Source organism: Heterodontus francisci, unplaced genomic scaffold, assembly GCF_036365525.1.
Source record: "Heterodontus francisci isolate sHetFra1 unplaced genomic scaffold, sHetFra1.hap1 HAP1_SCAFFOLD_43, whole genome shotgun sequence".
Taxonomy (NCBI): Eukaryota; Metazoa; Chordata; class Chondrichthyes; order Heterodontiformes; family Heterodontidae; genus Heterodontus; species Heterodontus francisci.
In genome coordinates, this window is record NW_027141852.1 from 16082156 (window position 1) to 16090118 (window position 7963).

Here is a 7963-nt window from a genome sequence, read left to right on the forward strand (position 1 = left end):
ACTCTACTCTCTTCACTTCGACTGATATTTTGTCAAATTCCACTTCCTTAGTGATCACTGATACAAAGTACTCATTAAGTAGATTAACATTGCCCTGCACCTCTAAGCTTATATTATCCTTTTTGTCCCTCAAAGGCCCGACTCAACCTCTTACAACCCACTTATCATTTACATGCTGCTCGAAGATTTTTGGGTTTCCTTTCATGTTGACTGTCAGTCTATTCTCAGAGAAAGAGAGAATAAGCAAATAAAGATGATATAAGTATTTCCCATCCTTGATGAGGTGGAATTTTTTATGCTGTGGGTAGTAATGTCTTGGCCCACAAGTGTGGTGGAAGCAGAGACAATCAATGATTTGAAAAGGAAATTAGATGGATACTTGAAGGAAACAAACTTGCAGGAGGAAAGGGACCGAGCTGGTGAGTGGAACTGACTAGATTGCTCCGGGGAGAGCCAGCATGGACGTGATAGGCCAAACGACCACCTTCTGTGCTGTAAATGACTCTGTGTTGTTTCTCAAATTCAATCCACTGGTGCTTGGTAAATAATTTCAAAGTAAATTGTGCAACCGGAAAATCAGGACCAAGGCAAGGTACGCATAAGGAAGCAAAACTGCCGGAACCCAGGATTGAACCAGGAACCTTTAGATTTTCAGTCTAACGCTCTCCCAACTGAGCTATTTCAGCCCTACGTTATCAGTGGCTTGGTGTCCTTGTTTTGGAAGAATATACATACATTCAAGTTTTCCAAAAAATTAAAGAACACAACATGTGAGTAATATTCCCCATTGCTTTCTCAGTACTGATGGATTGTGAAGCGGGAGACAGCCAGAAGTGCCACTGAGCCGCACAGACACCGAGCTGAGAATGAAATGAGATCAAATTCAATCTTTCATAGTGAGATGCTGCTGAGAGGTAAGAGTCCTGAATCAAAGCGAGACTTGCTCATTTCAAACACTCCCTGTACTCTCTGCTCATGAAGCCTTACAAAAGGGAAAAACAGAATGGCACTCAAACTCACAACCCTGCCATTAAAAGTCTCATATTCGACTGACAGAACTGTCACTTCTACTCGGTCTCTTATTGGATGGATGCAACTCCAACGCAGGGATGGCATTCAAATCCTCCCATGGGTCCACATGTCAGACTGAGTTCCATGTTGTAGACTCAAGCAAAGGAAATCTGCTCACTTCCAAAACTATCAGCGAATTGAAGCTGATTACAATGAACATCATCAGAGGTCAGAACAACCTGGTGAAAGAAGACACCCTGAAGAAGGATCCACAATTATTCAAAGGCATCGACAAAGTGAAAAACAAGAAAATCGATGAGTCAATGCAAGCCAAACAACAGAAACACTGAAGGATTCCATTCCATTCCAGTCCAGAACCCAGTCCTGTTGTTTTTGGAGTCAAGTCACAATTACAGCAACAACTTTATATTCCCACTTGGCTATCTGTACATTTCGTTAATTGCAATTTTGTCGACAAGCTCTTTGAATCCAGTTGTCTGGTCCTCAAGCCAGCTCTGTTTGGAAGTCAATTCCACCTTCTGCAAGGCTGAAACCGATAGATAAAATTAATCTAAAAATGCCAGCAGGCCAGGGATCATCTGGGATTAGAACCCTGGATTTCTTACATGTTAATCAAGCACATTCCATAAGCGAGAATCATACCCCTAGACCAACGAGCCACTGACCAGTTAGGTTTCTTTAGCTGCTGTGGAATTTCACTGGAACCCCCCAGCCAATCATCCATTTTTTTTTTCAGATCAAAGCAACATCCTGCAAATGCTGAAATAAAAACAGAAAGTGCTGGAAATGTTCAGCAGCTCTGGCAGCATCTGTGCTGAGAGAAACACAGTTAACGTTTCAGGGCACTCACCTTTTGTTTCAGCCATCCTTTCAAACTGCTTCTGTCCATCCAATCTCACTTTCTATTCTATCCACATTCTAACCATTCACTACGTTACTACATTTTTCATGAATTCCTCATTTCTTTTATTAATGACAATTTTGTATTTCTGGCCTTTGCTTCAGACACCACCACAAGTGGAATCATGTCTCCATCTACTCAATCAAACCACTTCGCTGTTTCCTCCCATTGCAATGTTTCTTGAACCCTGACAGACTGTGGAGTTTCTGCTGCTTGATTGCAGTTCTTGCTTCCCGCCAGTAGATGTCACCTCACTCCAATACAGTGAAGTTTACAAATCTGAGAGAGACACAACAGGAAATAATTGTTCACATTATAGTGAATGTGTGGGATTTAGAAATACTAGGAGTGGAGACGAGTTATTATTGCACTCTGCTATTACATCTTTTATAATGGACTCCAGCATTTTCCCCACGACTGATGTCAGGCTAACCGGTATATAATTCGCTGTTTTCTTTCTGCCTCTTTTTTTAAATAGTGGAGTTACATTAACTACCGTCCAATCCATTTGAACTGTTCCAGAGTCCGCAGAATTTTGAAAAAAGACCAGAAATGCATCTGCTATTTCAAGGGCCACCTCCTTAAGTACTCTGGGATGCAGATTATCAGGCCTTGGGGATTTATCGGCCTTCAATCCCATCAATTTCCCAAACATTCCCTACTAATACAGATTTCATATAGTTCCTCCTTCTCATTAGACCCTATGTTCCCCAACATTTCTGGGAGGTAATTTGTATCGTCCTTTGTGAAGACAGAACCAAAGTATGTATTTAATTGGTCTGCCATTTCTTTGTTCCCCATTATAAATTCCCCCGTTTCTGACTGTAAGGGACCCACATTTGTCTTCACTAATCTTTTTCTCGACACATATCTAGAGAAGCTTTTACAGTCAGTTTTTATGTTCTCTGCTAGATTACTGTCATACTCTATTTCCCCCTTCTTAATCAATCCTTTTGTCCTCCTCTGCTAAATTCCAAACTGCTCACAATCTTCAGGTTTGCAGCTTGTTCTGGCCATTTTATATTTCTCCTCCTTGGATCTAATACTTTCCTTAATTTCTTTTGTAAGCCACAGTTGAGCCACCCTTACTGTTTTACTTTTGCACAGACAGGAATGAACAATTGTTGTAATTCATCCATGCGCTCTTTAAATGCTAGCCATTGCCTATCCACTGTCAACCCTTTAAGTAACGTTCCCCAATCTATCAGAGCCAACTCCCGCCTCATACCTTCATAGTTTCCTTTGTTTAGATTCAGGACCCTAGTCTCGGAATCAACTCTCTCACTCTCCATCTTAATGAAGAATTTCATCATATTATGGGCGCACTTCCCCATGGGACCCCACACAACAAGATTGTTAACTAATCCTTTCTCATTACACAATACCCAGTCTAGGATGGCCTGTTCTCTAGAGGTGTTATACACCTCTATCAATTCTCCACTCAATCTCCTTTGTTATAGGCAGAATAATCCTAACTTTTCCAACCTGACCTTGTAACTAAAATCCCCCATCCCTGGATCCATTCTGGTAAATCGCCTCTGCATCCCCTCAAGGACCCTCACATTCTTTCTAAAGTCTGCTGAGCAGAACTGGAAGCAACACTCCAATTGGGGCCTAACCAGAGTTTTATAATGGTTCAGCATAACTTCCCTGCTTTTGTACTCAATGCCTCTATTTATAAAGCCCAAGATCCCATATGCTTTGCTAACCACTCTCGCAATATGTCTTGCCACCTTCAAAGATCGGTGCACATGAACCCCAAGTCCCTTTATTCCAGCACACTCTTTATAACTGTGCCATTAAGTATATATTGCCTCTCCCTATTCCTTATGCCAAAATACATCACCTCACACTTGTCACTATTAAATTCCATCTGCCACCTGTCTGCCCATTCTGCTAGCCTATCACTGTCCTGTTGCAGGGAGTTCATATCATCCTCACTGTTTGCCACTCCTCCAGGTTTGGTGTCATCGGCATATTTTGAGATTCTACTCTGTATTCCAAGATCCAAGTCACTTACCTTCAGCAAAAAAAGCAGTGGTTCTGGCACTGACCCTTGGGGAACACCACTGTCCACTATCCTCCGGTCTGACCAAGAACCATTTAATATGACTCGCTGTTTTCAGTCTTTAAAACAATTTACTATCCAAATGGACACTGACGCTCCTAATCCATGAACCCCAATTTTGTTAACCACCCTTTTATGTGGTACTTTATAAAATGCTTTCGTAATATCCATATAAATAACATCCACTGCATTCCCTTCATCAGTATTCTCAGATCGTTTATCAACAAATGCAGTTAGATTCGTCAAGCATGAACTCCCATTGATAAATCCATGCCCACTCTCCTGAATTAACTCAAACCTCTCCAAAGGACTTGATTTTTTTCCCTGACCTGTTGATCTCATGCTGATAGCAAGCTCACCATAGATCATGTATTTGGCAATGTGACCGTCATCCATTTGGCCCAGTCAACAGAGTCACCGCTGACTCAAGAGGGCAAACATGCTGCGTATCCCTGCACGCTGGTGTACTTCCGCATTCAGCACTCTGTCCTGCCAGGAGATGCCCAGTATCCATCTGAGGCAGTGGAGGTGGAAGCTGTTCAGCCGCTTTTTTTGGCTTTTATAAGTTGTTGATGCTTCTCTACTATAAAGGAGGGTGCTGAGAACACAAGCCTGGTACACGTGGAGCTTTGTATTTTCGGTCAGTTTGCTGTCGGTTCACACTTGTCTTCTCAACTTTGACATGACAGCTGCAGCATTGGCAATTCTGGTGCTGATTTCAGCATCAAGGGCCAGATTGCTGGTGATTGTTGATTGAAGGTATGTGAAGCTGTTGACAACCTCCAAAGTGAGGTTGTCGATGTTGATGGAAAGTGGAGTCTCTACGTCCTGGCCCGTAACTTTCATCTTCCTGATGCTGATTGTCAGTCCAAACTCTTTGCAGGCCAGGGAGAACCGATCTACAAGCTGCTGTGACTGAACTTCATTATGGGATGTCAGCACAGCATCATCAGCAAATAGCAACTCACAGACTAGGAATTTACCCACTTTGGTCTTGGCGCACAGTCTTGCCAAGTTGAACAGCTTGTCGTCAGCTCTGATGTGCAGGTGAACACCTGTATCTGAGTAATTGAAAGTGTGCAATAGCAGCATGGAGAAGAATATGCCAATTATAAAGGATGTGATAACTAGACAGTTCGAAAATGATGACATGATTGGGCAGAGTCAACATAGATTTATGAAAAGGAAAACAGGTTTGAAAAACCTGTTGAGATTTTTGAGGATGTTACCTATAGAACAGATAAAGGAGAACCAGTGGATGTGTGGTATTTGCATTTTCCTTTGGTAAGGTCCCACACAGGAGGTGAGTAAACAAAATTAGAGCACATAGGCTTGGGGATAATATACTGATATGGATTGAGAATTGGTTAACAGACCGAAAACAGAGAGCAGGAATAACGGGTCCTTCTCAGGATGGCAGGCCTTTACTATTGGGGTACTGCAAGGATCAGTGTTGGAGCCACAGCTGTTAACAACCTATATAAATGATTTGGATGTGGGGATTAAATGTAATATTTCCAAGTTTGCAGATGACACAAAGCTCGGTGAAGTGTGAGTTGTGAGGAGGATGCAGAGAGGCTTCCAGGGGACCTGGAGAGGCTAAGTGAATGGGCAAGAACATGGAATATAATGTGAATAAGTGTGAAGTTATTCACTTTGGTAGAATAAACAGAAAGACAGAGTATTTCTTAAATGGTGAGAGGTTGGGAAGTGTCGATGTCCAAAGGGACCTGGGTGTCCTTGTTCCTGAGACACTAAAAGCTCTTGTGCAGGTGCAGCAATCAATTAGGAATGCAAATGGTATGCTGTACCCACACGAGGGGTCATGAGTACAGGAGTAAAGATGTCTTGCTGCAATTGTCTGGAGCCTTGGTGAATCCGCACTGGAGTATTGTGTACAGTTTAGTCTCCTCATCTTATGAAGGATACACTTGCCATAGAGGGGGTGAAACAGAGGGTCAACAGACTAATCTTTTTTTTGCATTTATTTCATTTCATCTCAGTTTGTTCAGTTTGCTTACCTACTGTTTTTTCAGGTTTGTACTTCCTGCTGTTCAATATTCAGTCCATTAACACCTAATCTGTACTAATGCTTTGTCTTTCAACACACCATTAACATATTGTTTGCCTTTGCTGCATGACCTTTTGGTCAGCTATGTGGCCTTGTCCAATCTACACCTTCTCCTTTGTTATCTCTTGCCCCACCCCCACCCCACTTGCTTATAACCTGTGACTTTTCTAATATATGTCAGTTCCGAAGATGGGTCACTGACCTGAAACGTTAACTCTGCTTCTCTTTTCACAGATGCTGCCAGACCTGCTGAGTGGTTCCAGCATTTCTTGTTTTTATGTCACCAGACTAATCCCTGGGATGGTGGGATTGTCTGATGAGGAAACTGGGCCTGTATTCCTTAAAGTTTCGAAGAATGAGAGGTGATCTGATTGAAACTGACAAAATTCTTACAGGGCGTGACAGTGTGGATGTAGACAGGATGTTTGCCCTGGTTGGTGAGTCTAAAACCAAAGGACATCGTCTCAGAATAAGGAGTAGGCCATTTAAAACTGAGATGGGTGGAATTTCTTCACTCAGACGGTGGTGAATCATTGGAATACGGTGCCCCAGAGGGCTGTGGCAGCTCAATCATTGAGCATGTTCAAGACAGAAATTGATAGAAATCTTGATACTCATGACATCAAGGGATATGGGGATAGCACGGGAAAGGGGCTTTGAGGTAGCTGATCAGGCATGATCGAATTGAATGGCAGAGCAGGCTCGACGGGCTGAATAGCTTACTCCGATGTTCCTCTGTTCCTAAGAGAGTTGGCGCCAGCGCGCAGCCCTGCTTTACCCCACTGCTGATCTTGAAAGCGTCTGATGTTGCTCCATTGTAACTGATGGAACTGTGCATGTTCTCGTAGAAAGAAGAGATGATGCCCAAGAGGTCAGGAGGGCAGCCGATGTTCCATTGCAGTTTGAAGAGGCCGTCTCTGCTGACAAGATCAAAGGCCTTAGTGATGTTAATAAAAATGTCTGAGGCTCTGTGGCGCAATGGATAGCGTGTTGGACTTCTAAATCATGATTAAGATGATATGCAAAGGTTGTGGGTTCAAGTCCCACCAGAGTCAGATTTTGGACCAGAAACAGAGGAGCACAACGGAACAACAAATGAAGAAATGCGTCAAAAGCACAGACTCGGAGACAGAGCGAGAGAGAGAGGAGCAGAGCAGGGGAAAATAAATTGAGGAGTGACGTCACAATGGAGAGTGAGAGCAGGGAAACAGAGAGCCGCTGGGGTGAGGAGACAGGATTTGGTTCTTTCTTCGGTGCAGTGCAAGGAGCTGTTTGGTGAGGATCTGGTAAGCTGTGACATCACAGGCAAGCAGGTAGTTGATTGGTTTGGAAGAACCGACCTGCTTGATGCGCATCTGGTAAGTGATTAAGATCCATTTTAGTCCTAACGTTTAAAATAGTAAACAAACTAGTGGTAAGTTTAATAAAATATGCAATAAAATGAATAATTGAATAAAATATTTAAGTAGTTAATTGAAACACGTTAAGGATGACAGGACAGGTGATGTGTCACAGCTGCAGCATGTGGGAGTTCCTGGATGCCAGTGTGATCCAGGGCAAACACGTCTGCAGTAAGTGTTTGCGGCTCAAAGAGGGAGAAAAAAGGAATGTAGTGGTAGCAGGGGACAGTATAGTAAGGTGGATTGACTCTGTTCTCTGCAGCAAAAGCAAGGGTCCAGACGGCAGTGTTGCCTGCCGGTGCCAGGATTCAGGACATCTGCTCAGGGCTGGAGCGAAACATACAATGGGAGGGGGAGGATCCAGTCGTCGTGGTCCATGTCGGTACCAGCGACATAGGCAGGACAAGGATAGAGGTTCTGCAAAGTCAGTATGAGGAACTAGGCACCAAATTAAGAAGCAGAACCTCAAAGTTAATCATCCCTGGATTATT

The 7963-nt window shown here is 43.1% G+C and overlaps 2 non-coding genes across 2 annotated transcripts; one reads left to right on the forward strand and one right to left on the reverse strand.

Moving 5' to 3' along the window:
- Nucleotides 1-613: 613 nt before the first annotated feature.
- On the reverse strand, nucleotides 614-686 carry trnaf-gaa (transfer RNA phenylalanine (anticodon GAA)). The gene has a single exon. It is a non-coding gene; the product is annotated as a tRNA-Phe (tRNA).
- A 6350-nt stretch (nucleotides 687-7036) lies between these two features.
- On the forward strand, nucleotides 7037-7127 carry trnar-ucu (transfer RNA arginine (anticodon UCU)). Its single transcript is given in 2 exon segments — nucleotides 7037-7073; nucleotides 7092-7127. It is a non-coding gene; the product is annotated as a tRNA-Arg (tRNA).
- Nucleotides 7128-7963: the final 836 nt, after the last annotated feature.